The sequence below is a fragment of the Electrona antarctica genome (assembly GCF_951216825.1).
Source record: "Electrona antarctica genome assembly, chromosome: 21".
Taxonomy (NCBI): Eukaryota; Metazoa; Chordata; class Actinopteri; order Myctophiformes; family Myctophidae; genus Electrona; species Electrona antarctica.
The window spans coordinates 30,009,164-30,024,163 of record NC_136802.1 but is presented as its reverse complement, the minus strand read 5'-3'; the positions used below and the strand labels follow the sequence as shown (position 1 = coordinate 30,024,163).

Here is a 15,000-nt window from a genome sequence, read left to right as displayed (position 1 = left end):
GCACGAGGAAGATGATGATGATGACGAGGATGATTATGAGCTGATGTCGAGGTAGGAAAGCCCGCGAAAAGAAGAAGAAGAAGAAGAAGAAGCAGAAGAAGCAGGAGTCAGAAGGAGGAAGGAAGAAAAAACGCGCACGTAAGGTGCACGGGCACACACACACAGCTGAAGGGGATTAATTTGGATTGGAAAAGACGGAAGCGTTGTTTATTTTCTCCTCCTCATCCCCCGAGAGGATTCACCAAAAAGGTAAGAGGAGACTCCGTTTTCTAGCCCCTAGTCCACTCCACTCCACCGCCCTCTCCTCTCTGTTTGTTTCACCATTCATTCTCCAAAAGAAAATCTCCAAAGTCCGTTTGGTCTTCCTCTTCAAATCTCCCCGTTTCTACCCCCCCCCCCCCCCCCCCCCACACACACACACACACACACACACCAACACACACACACCAAACCTGCTTCCAAATCCCTGAATTTAATTGAACAGAAATGAACACCATGCGCCACCAACGTGGGGCTTACAAAACAGCAGCGCTCTGTCATATGTGTTACTTCATTCATTTCAGAGACTGTTCTTCTCAGTACAGTGTGGAGGTTGGTACCTGCTGTGGCGGTTCTGTTCTCACAGACAGCATTATATCCCTTCCCTCTGTTCTGTTCTGGCTGACGACGTTAAACCTGTTTCGTTTCACCACATTACACGCTGTGTTATCCAGTTTATATGTTAAATCAATGCTGTCGCCTAAAAAAAACATGTGGTTCTCAAACATTTCAATTTCAAGGACCCCCCCCCCCATATGGAACCAAATGGACCCGTGAGAGTCCATTTGGTTCCTTTTGTACAACCTACAGTATAACCTGTACGTGTCCACGTGGAACCCCCTCAAGGAACCCAGATGGTCCATTTGTACTGTCAGAGTTACAGACCTGTAAAAGGGTCCTTTTGGTTCCCATTTAACTATCAATTCTTTAGCTGGGGAACCCCCTGGAAGCCCCTCAAGGACCCCATGTGGGTCCCCGGACCCCACTTTGAGAACCACATGGTGTACTGCATGTAAAGCACAGACTCAAACATTTGTTATTGTTTTAATTTCATGCACCGCCAGCTTGACAGGCCACAGCATGAACACATCTTGGTGATGACACCAGAAACTGTACTGCACAAACGTTTGTACAGTACACTCTCTGAGGTCCCTAAGGGTCCATTTGTTTCCTCCGTGGGCACCCTGTTGATTTCTCTCATGGGTCCATTAACTTACTGTCCATTAACTTACTCTGAGAATGTACAAATGGAACCAAATGGACTCCATTTGGTTCCATTTGTACATTCTCAGAGTTACAGACCCGCACGGGGCCATTTGGAACCCACTCATGAGACCCACTGGTGTAGCAGAGTGTTTTCCGTGAGCCAACACGCACAATAGCAGCACCCTGACTCTGTCTGACCAGAATAGAACAGAGCCTTCGTCAGTATCATCGGTAACACCTGTGAAGGAAGGGGCCAAGTGGTTGCGGTTGTAGAGGATACTGTGTAGGTCTGGGCCTGGGTCTGTAGGCTATGTTATTTCCAGAAGGTTTTGCTGTTGTGCTGCTGTGTGTGTGTGTGTGTGTGTGTGTGTGTGTGTGTGTGTGTGTGTGTGTGTGTGTGTGTGTGTGTGTGTGCTGCTGAAACAGTGATAGCAGAGGGTGTGATGGCTTGGTTGGTGGGTGGAAAATGCTTCAAAGCTGTATTGACTAATGCTAGAAAGTGTGTCCATGCGTGCACACAAGCGTGAGAAAGAGAGAGGGGGCAGGGGGGGTGAGAGAAATAGAGATGGATGAGAAAGGTAGGGAAAGTCATAGTAAGAACATGTGTGTGTACGCACGCACGCGCCTGTGTGTGTATGAGGCTCCATTGGCTTCCTTATTAGACATGAACTTTTGAGCGTGTCATTTGGAAACACGTGCATGGAATGAGGAGATTTTAGTGAAGGTGCAGGAGCAGCTCTCTCTCACTTAGAGAGAGGAGAGTGCACTTTTAAAATAAATAAAATAAATATGTAGCCTATATATTTTTTCTTTTTCGGGAATGGAGAAGTTCATTTGCATGTCTTTCACCACCGTTCCTCTCTCTCTCTCTCTCTCTCTCTCTCTCTCTCTCTCTCTCTCTCTCTCTCTCTCTCTCTCTCTCTCTCCCTCTCAGCAAAGTGTAGGCTATTGCATGCACGCACACACACACACACACACACACACACACACACACACACACACACACACACACACACACACACACACACACACACACACACACACACACACACACACACACACATGAGGGACATATGTTGGAAGCATAGGGACACCAGGGTAGATGACAGGACATCAACATAAAGGCTCCCAAACAGATGTCCTGCAGCTTAATACAGGACTCTCTCTTTATCCTGTTCACGTTCATGTATATGCTTGTCTTTGTCAATGAAAAATGTCAGTCAATCAATCAATCAAACAATCAATCAATCAATCAATCAATCAATCCACTCAGTTCACTACCGACACACACACACACACACACACACACACACACACACACACACACACACACACACACACACACACACACACACACACACACACACACACACACACACACACTCTAGTGAAGAGCATCAACTCCTCAGTGCCCGCCTCGTGTGTTCGCGTTTATCTTTATGCGTCCGTAAAATGTGTGTATTCGCCCCAAAAACGCATACAATTTACGCATAGACAGCTAGTCATTGATGTGCTGCGCAGACATCTGTTACTGGTAATATTGGTAATATTGACACTGTTTGAGCCCCATAGTGTGTGTGTGTGTGTGTGTGTGTGTGTGTGTGTGTGCGTGCGTGCGTGCGTGCGTGCGTGCGTGCGTGCGTGCGTGCGTGCGTGCGTGCGAGCGTGCGTCTCAGTCGGCCATGGTGTCAAACACAGTATGGATGTCTGACCTCTGAAAGCGGTACTCTTCTTGACAACAGGTACTGTGTGCAGTAGTAGTACCTGTTGTGATTTGATTAAACCCCAATGAACCCATATGTGATTTGATTACAGTAAATTGGAGTGTTTCCCTTCCTGCTGTTTTAAGCATAGCGATGTTGTTGAATCAAATCTCATGAAAGTGTATTGGGGGGGGGGGGGGGGGGGAGAGAGAGAGAGAGAGAGAGCTCATGCATTTATTTACCAATATTACAGTGTCAGTTCAGTGGGCCACCATGCACATCATGCACTGGCTGCACAAACATTGACTTTGTATAACTAAGTTCCAATGTTATTTTGCCGTGGTTTATCAAACAGACTCTAAATCAGATGCATCACAGTTGCATAGTTGCACAGCATATAATAGATTTTGCATATTTGTCCTTGGTTGTACTTTTCTCACACTGCATTGCATGATGTATGATAGACTTCAATAAATGTTTTTTAAAAAGACATGGCTTCAACATGTATTTAAATGCGGTTATTTCAGTTAAATCCTCTCCTTATCGTAAACGATATTTAGTCCCCATTCCTACAACAACACAGCATACCAGACACTCTAAGTACTCACATTGGCCCGGTTTCCCAAAGGACACCTCTTACACCATGGTGTAAGAAGTGGTGTTGCACATGCTCAGTTGCTCCTCTAGGCAGCACACAGAAGCCTGTGAACATAGACATTCCGTGCATAGATGTGCTACGCAATGGTAGGCCTCAGGCTTGAGGCCTGGTATGGTAGGCCTCAGGTCTACCATTCTGAAATTTAATTTAATAATATTTGGACTGCTGGACAGCTGACAGTAGGCTCTCTTTACTCTTACAAAATATATATATGTATGTATATATATTTACGCAGGCCAACGTTGATCAATTCTATACATTCTCTAATAATTGTGCAGGCTTCAAGGAAATGAACAATAATGTGACTCTTGAGACAGTAATATTACACTTTCAAGAGTGCAGAATGTGTCATGTCACAAGTTCAAAATGTATACAAATTCAGCAGATCTGCAAGCTCACAATGCGATTAGATCGCCGACATATGGAGCGGTTAGTGTGGTTTGTAATAATAATCTAAATATACAAATTGTAGTGGAGTAATAGTAGAAGCCTGTGAACATAGACATTCCGTGCATAGATGTGCTACGCAATGGTAGGCCTCAGGCTTGAGGCCTGGTATGGTAGGCCTCAGGTCTACCATTCTGAAATTTAATTTAATAATATTTGGACTGCTGGACAGCTGACAGTAGGCTCTCTTTACTCTTACAAAATATATATATGTATGTATATATATATATATATATATATATGTGCGTGCGTGCGTGCGTGCGTGCGTGCGTGCGTGCGTGCGTGCATATTCGTGGACTATAGCCATGTTTAGATTTGCTTCTTGTTTCTTATTGCATTTTATTCAATATGACCTTTTTAATCGATTTTTGTGAAGTGAAGACATGAATGGATCCAATGAATGCGAGTCATTTCTATTGTTCGTCTTTCCTTGTCAAAACGGCTTTGTATTCCTGGATGTTACCTTCCGCTCATGATTGGATACTCTCTGAGGGATGCTATTTAAAAACAAATGCACATACACGCGCACACACACCAATACAGACAGACAGAGACAGACAGACAGACAGACAGACAGACAGACAGACAGACAGACAGACAGACAGACAGACAGACAGACAGACAGACAGACAGACAGACAGACAGATACGATCTGTTTTCATTTCTCTCTGACTTGGGTGGTTTTATATCGAACAGTTTGGTGAGATAAGATAGTATGGGAAGATGGAGGATGTTTACTATTTTTCTTTATATCCCTGACCCTCTACATCAGTGGTTTTTTCTTATCAAGGTCCATTATTTATTCGGCATTTGAGCCACGGACAACCGTGGAGATTTAGCATCTCAGACCAAAAACGAAATGTTTTGTTATCGTTGGATAACTGCTGTATTGATGTTGGTACCACAGGAGAGACAGCAGGCCAACGTTGATCAATTCTATACATTCTCTAATAATTGTGCAGGCTTCAAGGAAATGAACAATAATGTGACTCTTGAGACAGTAATATTACACTTTCAAGAGTGCAGAATGTGTCATGTCACAAGTTCAAAATGTATACAAATTCAGCAGATCTGCAAGCTCACAATGCGATTAGATCGCCGACATATGGAGCGGTTAGTGTGGTTTGTAATAATAATCTAAATATACAAATTGTAGTGGAGTAATAGTATATATTTCTTTCCTCTGGAGTAGAAGTAAAAGTACTGAAAATTGGAAATACTCCAGTAAAGTAAAACCTACCTCAAAAGTGTACTTAACAGTTTGACTGCGGAATTAATGATATCGCAATGCCGCGTTCACTGCCTGGATTTCACTAACCTTTGAAGAACGACCGCACCGTTCCTTTTCATGAAAATCCGCTTTAAAATGGTGTGATCCTTTGTTATAGTGTTGAAAAATAATCCAAAGTGGCGATCACAACAACAGAGCGGAGAAGGAACTCGCCCGCTGCGCGCCACCGCCGCCATTGAAATGCATTGGGCCTCAATTTCCCAGAACCCTTTGCATGCCAGTGCGACGGATGCTTTTCTGATGACGTCATCAAAACTCATCACCTATCCCACTCTGTCCGAGGGAAACCCCGTAAGTCGTAACGTATCGTATTAAAAACGCGAATTAAACAATAGAAAAAATAACTCGTTATTGGGAGGGAAGCTGTTCTACAATCAATACACCCCCCCCCCCCCCCCCGCAATTCACGTAACTCGTGAATGGGGGGGAAAGTGTTAAGTACAGCACTTGTTTTTGCTAAACAGATCTACAAGCTCACACAACAACATGTCGCAAACCAGCCACCAAATGTTTTTCCCCAGAATAGGGATCATCATCACAACACACGATGGTTCATGTTGTCGACTCTGCAGTACAGTCACAGGGTCACATGATCCTCGAGGGCAGATCATGGCTGCATCGTCGCTGTTGATCTGTTATGCACACATGGAAAATAATAGCACCGGGAGCTACCAAAAGTGCACGTCATTCCTACTTGTGCCGGAGTGATTTTTATAGAGTGCAGGGACGTGCAGAGAGTGTTATAGAGAGGCAGGGGCTGAAATCCGTAAGAGGGCAATTTTGGACAAAAATGGCAGATCTACAATAAGCTCACAACGAGAGCTTGTAGATCAGCTATTTTCGGGGCGCAACCCAGCACTCTTTAGCTAGTGGAGATGCTGTGTGCGACGTGGATTTCTAAACAAATGTGTTCAACACCAAATGCTGTGTTCAAGTTCAGGTGACTGGAACAAAAGCAGTTATCCTGAATGCAGACTTTGGGTATGGCATGGAAAGGAAAGGAGGAGCATGTGCATTTCTTTCACCATAGAAGTAAATCCTGCATTTGTGGTCTTTGTTTTACAGACGGATGAAAGGGCAGGGGCTGGAGCCCCCTTTGATGTCTATGTGTGCACGTCCCTGATAGTGTGTGTGTGTGTGTGTGTGTGTGTGTGTGTGTTCATGCTTGTGTGCATGGCGTACGTGCGTGTGTGTGTGCGTGCGTGTGCACTGGAATACATTGTGGGCTATATTTATTATTTTTTGTCAGAGATCGTGTTTTCTTCCAGTGTTCCTGTTTGGCAGCTATTTTAGATGTAGGGTGTTAGTCAACTGTATCCATTGTGTTCTATTGTACTAGGAATAAATAAGAACATTATATAAAAACATGCATTCAAAATACAAAATAATTGATTACTGTAAATGACATATCATGTGATCAATGATGTGGTATGGGGAATGGCATAGACTGGCTGACTGACTCACCATAAAGAGTGGTTAAACAAACATGACTGAGTGTATGATCATGTATGCCTTTTTAATGCCAACAGGCTGCCGGCTGCCATTTTCATTATTAATGTCAAAGTAATTTAAGTTGAGACACGAGACGTTCTTTTTGAGTTATCACTGGACAAGATTGCTCCATCCCCATGAGATTCAAATAAGGTTAATGCATGCATGCATGATCGCAAGTGTGCAAGTATTTCTACGTGTATTATTTGTCCAAAGGAATGTTATGTTTGTCCATTAATTCACAAGGTGCACAAGGTCCTCATGGATTAAAGTTCTCAGTCGCCACGGTTGATTTCAGTCATTATTTGGATTCCCTATATAAAGCCAGCACGTCTTCTATGGAAGCACGTTGCACAGCGAAAATGTGTCGATCTACAAGCTCTCAACGCATCTGCGACACGTTGAGATCCTGTAGATAAGCTAGTATTTTTGGTTAATATTGTTTTAAGATCAGTGCATTTGAAGTGGTCAAAAACTAGCAGTATGTTCAGAAGCATCTTCCATAAAATCTTATTTGTCTCGGATATTTCGTATTTAAAGCAAAGTCTGTGATTTCTTCACCTGGTTGGCAGTATGAAGTGAAAATATCACTAAAACATCATTTTACATAATTATTGTGTTGTTAATTGTTTAGGAATCAGAGCTAGTGTGTGTGTGGGGGGGCTCCATTCACACTTTTCCCACAAATCGCACGTTCGACAGGCTTTACAAACATTTTCAGTCATGGGATTGACTTGATTTTGCTTTAATCCATGGTCTTTTCGCTCAGTGATGCGTGCTCAGCTGCCAAATTGCTGTGCCTTATAGGGAGCCGTATAAGGCACACGTTGAAGATGGAGAGCTTATAGGGCCCTATAGCCCAGGGCTGCCTTCCAGTCGTTGCTGCTGGAAAGAAGTACATCTCTGGCGTCTTTCCTGAGGCCGATTCTAAAAAAAAAGAAAAAATGTCTTCTAAATCCTAAAAGTTTTCTGAAAAACCTATGTTTCTACATGTCAGTGTTGCTCAACCTTTTTTATGTCAAGGACCCCCAGAATTATCTGTATTTGGCTGCGGACCTCCATCTGAAAATATGTTGTTCCAGGCACCCCCCAGAAGCAAAGATTTGAGTTAAAAACATTCGCTCTGAAAGAATATATATTCAAAGATTTGCGCCACATTTTCACGATTTTTCCGAAATAGCCGATCTACAAGCTCGTGCCGTGCTATGAGCTTGTAGATCTGCTATTTTTCAATAGCTAAAGCATAACATAATGCTTAGTTAAAACACCAAAAGGGGTTCCCGTCCTGAATGGGTTAAGCCAGTTTGGAATGCATGCAGCCACACACATAGCTGTCTATAGGAGTGGTTGCACCACTCAAGAAAGAGGAAAAAGGGCAGGGGCTGGAGCCCCCTTTGATGTCTATGTGTGCACGTCCCTGATAGTGTGTGTGTGTGTGTGTGTGTGTGTGTGTGTGTGTGTGTGTGTGTGTGTGTGTGTGTGTGTGTGTGTGTGTGTGTGTGTTCATGCTTGTGTGCGTGCGTGTGCACTGGAATACATTGTGGGCTATATTTAGCCCACACATAGCTGTCTATAGGAGTGGTTGCACCACCCAAGAAAGAGGAAAAAGGAGATGCATGCATCATCCCGAACCCAACGTTGGGCCAGGTGCTGACTGAGCGAAGAAAGATCAGAGCAAGATAAAAGACAATAAGCGCTCGCACATTGTAGGGCTGCCTCCAATAAGCGATGCGATTCAAAGGCGAGGGTGCGGTCTAGCTCACGGGTGGGCAACTTTGAAGATGGATAGGGCCACTATAGTTCCACATATTACTGTCGTAGGAAAAATAGCCGATGTGCAAGCTCAAAACGCATCGCAGCGTGGCGCGTTTTGAGCTTGTAGATCAGCAATTTTTTGCTATATTTGAATTTTAAATGCATTTAGTTATAGTTATGTTAACTTTACGAACTAAATCCAAATACATTGGACACAAAAAAAGACAATAACATTGTATTTAATACTATAAGCTACATAGACTGAAGTAATTAAAGCGGGTCATGTTTGCATGTTTGGAATTGTAACGGCTGAAATAGATAATACATCAGTATTCTGATATTAACCTGCGGGCCGCATTAGGTGATGGTGGGGGCCTACTGTATGTAACACCAGGATCCTGAGCTCTCCAGTGTTTCTCCAAGCTTTTGCGCCGCAGTGGTCCAAGCAGGAGGTGGTCCGCTTCTTGCCTTTCCTGGCTTTGCCTTTCCCTGGGTCAGTGTCACAGTGTCACTGACCCCCACAGTGTCAGTTTGCTTGCCTCTGGGTTTTTTTTCGGATGGTGGCTGATGCAGCAGTGCCCTATAGCCAGCCTCATCCATGCTCCAACATGCGGCGAATGCTATGCCTTTTATTGTACCTACAGTTGGGTGCCACCGATATTGTCCCTTATCATTTGACCCATTTAGGCCTGACCTCAAAATTTAAAAAAATCCTTCTAAATCCTCCAGTTTTCTGAAATAAATATTTTCACGATTTTTCAAAAATAGCAGACCTACAAGCTCGTAGCGCGCCACTCGGTGGCGCGCTATGAGCTTGTAGATCTGCTATTTTTCAATAGCTAAATTATAACAATGTTTAAAACACCAAATGGGGTTCCCGCCCAAAATGGGTTAACTGTCCTTTTGCGAGATCACGCAAACCTCAGCAAAAAGAAAAGGACAATATCGATGGCCTCCAACTGTACTACTGCAGTGCTGCTGTGACGTTGGGAACTAAACCCTTGGGTCTGATGGAGCTAGCGCCCAGCAGTCTACAATACAATAAAGGATTTGTCATGTTCCTACAGTGTGAGACAGAGATTGAAACTCAATATTGGGAAATGGATATAATAACTGAATGAGGAATGAATGTATTAACCACTTCTTCTGAGAAACCGGACTACAGTACTGTGACCGTCGTCTTCTACAACAAATCTCTTTGCCAAAATAGTGTACAAGCTCAAATTGTGAGCTTGTGAGTTGAGTTTGTGAGTTGTGCGCGCGCGTGCGTGCAGCCTATGTCCTTTTGGGCTTGTTTTATAATTAATTAATTGAATTTATATGCCGCTAGTTGTACTCTTCCAAAATGTCCACATTTTCTCAGCACAGCAGCATCACTAATCTCTAAAGATATTTTGGGGGCAATTGGTGGAAGATTATAGTGATTCTATTATTGATGTTTCTTGTGTGTTTTGTTTAGTTTTGTAGCCATTTGTGTTTTACGGTCCTCTGTTTCCTCCTGCTTTTATAACATGAAGGATACCTTGCAAAGCACTGAGATCATTGAAGTTGTACTCATATTTTATATATACGTGCTGCTGTATATTCCGTGCACTCGCGCGAGAGAGAGAATATCCAGTGTGGTTGTGAGTCTTGTGACTTTGCTCAGGTGTATGTGGGTGCTTCCGATCACTGATTTTCACTCCCTCTCTCTCTCTCTCTCTCTCTCTCTCTCTCTCTCTCTCTCTCGCTGATTGTTTTGCGCAGTCGAGTGCATCTCAGGCAGCCTCCTCTGCCAGCCGTGAAGACTCTCTCCTCCTCTCGTCTATATCCTCTCTCTCTCCCTCTCCTGTCTCCACTCTTTCCTCTCCCGTCAATTCCTCTCAATTGGACTGTTCAGTTCACCCAGATATCTCACCGTTTCCTTTTGTCTTCACACGTTGAAACTCTCTCTCTCTCTCTCTCTCTCTCTCTCTCTCTCTCTCTCTCTCTCTCTCTCTCTGTTATCTCTCAGCCTTTCCTCTGCAGCTATGTTCCCCTCCTCTGTTCTGTGTCTGTGCTCTGTTCTATCCACCTCACGCAATCACTGTGTGCTCCTCCTCTGTTCATCTCTCTTCTCTCTCTCTCATCGAATTTTCATAAATCTCTCCTCTCCTCTCCTCTCCTCTCCTCTCCTCTCCTCTCCTCTCCTCTCCTCTCCTCTCCTCTCCTCTCCTCTCCTCTCCTCTCCTCTCCTCTCCTCTCCTCTCCTCTCCTCTCTACTGTTATTGTAATGAGTGCCGGTCAGGTCATTCCAGGGAGTAATTGAAGAGGAAATGATTGGAAGCTACCAACCTAGATTATTTACCACCCACACACACACACACACACACACACACACACACACACACACACACACACACACACACACACACACACACACACACACACACACACACACACACACACAGGTGTGACACGTTTGCACAAACGTGGAGGCACATGCCCATACTGTACCGTACATGCATGATTGACTGGTCATGGCCCGGCACACAATGCAAACTATAATAAGCAAAACAGCATGCACATATACACTGACCCAAATTCACGCACGCACGCACGCACGCACGCACGCGCACACACACACACACACACACACACACACACACACACACACACACACACACACACACACACACACACACACACACACACACACACACACCTACACACACACACACACACACACACACACACACACACACACACACACACACACACACACACACACACACACACACACATACACTGAATGATGTAGGCACTTATGCATGGGTTCAATTCAGTGATGCTCTTTATCTGTCTTTATGTAACATGTAACTCTCTGTCTCTTTCTCTCTATGTCTGTCTGCCTCTCTCTCTCTCTCTCTCTCTCTATCTATCTTACCTGGTGTGAATACGTTCTGTGGTCAGACAGACAGACAGACAGACAGACAGACAGACAGACAGACAGACAGACAGACAGACAGACAGACAGACAGACAGACAGACTCGTGGAGACCACAGCTGTTTCCTGACTACTGTGGTTGTATAGATGGGGGTTAATGGACATCTGGCATGTTGAGGACACAACGCAGTAATTACTGTAACACAATGAATAACCACCGCTCACTACTATACCGCAACGGGGTCACAGGTTAGATTCCCTACTCGACAAAACAATAACACAAATCAATAGTGTTTATACCAACAGAACAGCCTTCTAATGTAATGCCAAAGGGTTCAGCGTCCTCTCTCAACATGCATGGGGTTAAAGACAGCGAAAGCAACCACTTGATCATTGGTGAGTGGTTTTGGCAAGGAGGGGCGGTTCAATGCAACACTGTTGTTGTGTATATTACCTTGAGGGAGGCGCCGTAGACAAAGACACATTGTTCACAACAAATTACATCTCAATGACACCTTTTGAAAACATGCTGCAGATCATTAACCCCATTCAGGACGGGAACCCCTGTTGGTGTTTTAAGCATTATGTTATACTTCCATCTACAAGGTCGTAGCGCGGCACTTTTTGAAACACTTGTGGCGCAAATCTTTGAATATATATTCTTTCAGAGCGAGCGCTTTTCACTCAAATCTTTGCTTCTGGGGGGGTCCCTGGAGCAACATATTTTCAGATGGGGGTCGGCCAATTACATATAGTTTTTGGGGTCCTTGACATGAAAAACTTTGAGAACCACTGACATAGAAACAGACGTTTTTCTGAAAACTATCATGATTTAGAACAGGGGTTCTCAACCCGTGGGTCACGACCCCTCAGGGGGTCGCCAACATATTTTGGGGGGTCCCCAAATTATTATTTTTTTTTTTAACTGAATGGCTGGGAAATGGAAATTAAGAGTTTACATAGTACACATAAAAGTACATGCATAAACTTTCCTTAATGATTAGATCTGGTTTTTCAGTATTCATTTATGATATATTTTCTCTATTATTAATCTAATTATTTTAGCACTTAGTAGTGGCTGCACCCTTTCAATGCCATGGATGATGGTTAGAATCATTTGTGGGTATAATAATAATGTGATAATAGTAATAATGCCGGTAATCGACTAAATTGAGTAGTCTGATCCACCGCCTAAGTCCTATTTAATACCCGGAAAGCATCTGTGTCACCTTATATTTGATTATTTTATACGTTGGCCATTAAATGAGCTTGTAGATCTGCTATATTTGTGTGCAAATCTTTGAGTATTTATTTTGTATTATTATTATTTTTTTAAGCGAACGTTTGAACTCATATCTTTGCTTCTGCAGGTGCCTGGAACACCATATTGTTTTAGGTCAGGGGGTCGGCGGCCAAATACATGTTGGGTGGTCCTTGAGATGAAACAGTTTGAGAACCGCTGACAGAGAAAACTGCTAAGATTTAGAAGACATGACGTCGTAGAATCGGCCTCAGGTCTTAATGGGTTAATTACTTTGGCATATACAACACAGGCTCACAGTGTGACACGTCGCCACACACTGTGTGCTTTTTTATTGAAATCAGTTATTCCATTAAAATAGTTTGAATTGATTCGTTTGGTTCACTTGTCTTTAATCTCCCCCCTCTGGGTGTTCGCACTGTTGGGTGCAGCGGTGGCTCCATTGTTTTGCTGTCATGGTTTTGGTAAGATTGCAGCCTCGTGTAGCCAGCCTTCAACCTGCCTTTCCAATGCATATTGCCCCAGGCAGACTGAGGCTGGTGTCACAAACGGCAAACATAACATAATCCGGTAAAACACTGTTGTAAGGAGATGTATAGAGCAGATGTGGGAGTATACAGCAGAGCTGCATGTCTCTCAGTGCAGTGACATTCTGTGGTTATTCGCGTCAGCTTGGTCAGGAGGTAACAGGGGGTGCACGGCCAAAAAAGTTTGGGGACTAACAACCAATTTAGAGTCTGTTTGAATCTTTTTGTAATGGCCCCTTGGGGGAAAAGAATGAAACCATGGAGGGGAAGCAGAATACTGTCCACGCAGCGAAATTAGTATGGCTACGCCAGGCTAGCAAGATTGCTGCTCCCCCACACACAGATAAATGGACATGAATATTTAATGGAAAATATTTTTTCGGTTAATTTTCGTTTTCCTTTTTTCTTTTCTCATTCTTTTTCATCCTGCGGACCAGACTGGATTTTTCTTTATTTTGCAGTCTAAGATCATTTGGTGCAATGGCAGACATTCTTCCTTTATTTGTCTTTCACAGTGTTATCATTAATGTTCCCCCCAGAATAGGGATATATATGAATTATACAGGAATTATAACCAGCATGTGGTTTTTAATCTTCAATCTGCATCAATAATAAACAAAATCAAAGGGGCAGTGTTAATTTCGCCGACCAAAACTATGACTATGACTGTTCGTCGACTACCTTTTTTCACTGACGAAAACTCCAACTAAATGAAAAGTACGCTGTGATGACCAGATTAAAATGTCAGGGAGGGACTAGTGGAGAAGAGATCCAGTAGAACGAAAAGACAAGTCGTTTCGTGTTTGGGTGGTGTTTGCGCTCTGAAAATAGCAGATCTACAGACTCACAACACATCACGCTGATAAAACAAAATCTGACGTCAAAATTCACACCGCAAAAAGGTGCTATCATCACCACAACTTTGTATTTTTGAGCGGTGCACACCGCTCCAATGACTGTGGCCACGTGTGTCCTTACAATATGTCCCTATGTGTCTATGAACAGCTGCAATACCGCTGGGTGACCTAAAGTGGCACTGTTGAGCAGCCCAAAGGGCCACTCGCACTGAGCACCACAACTATAACAATAATAGCATAACTAACAATCAAACTGTACCGTACGTACAGTACAGTACAGTACAGTACAGTACAGTACAGTACAGTACAGTACAGTACAGTACAGTACAGTACAGTACAGTACAGTACAGTACAGTACAGTAACTATCACAATAAAAGTATAGTTGGTCCACCTGGTAGTTAGCCACTCACATTCATACACCACTCCACTAGTCTACTCACACAAGCTGGCAACCACTCACTCAATCACTACTCATCCCACATTCACCCCAGCTGGTCCTCTATCAGTCACTCCTCACTCATTCACACAAACACTGAGGGAAAAAGACAGAGCAACACAGGAATATACACATTATGACCCACAGGGCCATAACAACCGCTCAGTTCACACGGGGTGTGATTATGTTTTGTATGGCTGAGAAGAAGAGAGCCAGTAGTGCTAAATAAACCGAGACACATAATGACAGAGCGAGAGGAGTAGCAATGATGAGGCGCTTTCTGTTGCACTCAATCAGCGTTCCAAATGATTACCCATCAGCCACTGTGCACACACGGTCGCCGTGGCGACGGGCACGATTGAATTATTTACCCGACGACTTGAATGTCCTGCCTTCATGGAACACTGTCTGTCTGTCTGTCTG

General features: G+C 43.7%; 1 protein-coding gene across 1 annotated transcript in view; it reads left to right on the top strand.

Moving 5' to 3' along the window:
• The first annotated feature begins 179 nt into the window (after positions 1 to 179).
• The window catches only part of trpc5a (transient receptor potential cation channel, subfamily C, member 5a), a 136,669-nt gene continuing 121,848 nt past the window's right edge, over positions 180 to 15,000 (top strand). Inside the window, exon 1 of the mRNA XM_079491324.1 lies at positions 180 to 249. The gene's annotated coding sequence lies outside the window, so the exon portion shown is untranslated. The remainder of the gene's footprint in view (positions 250 to 15,000) is intronic.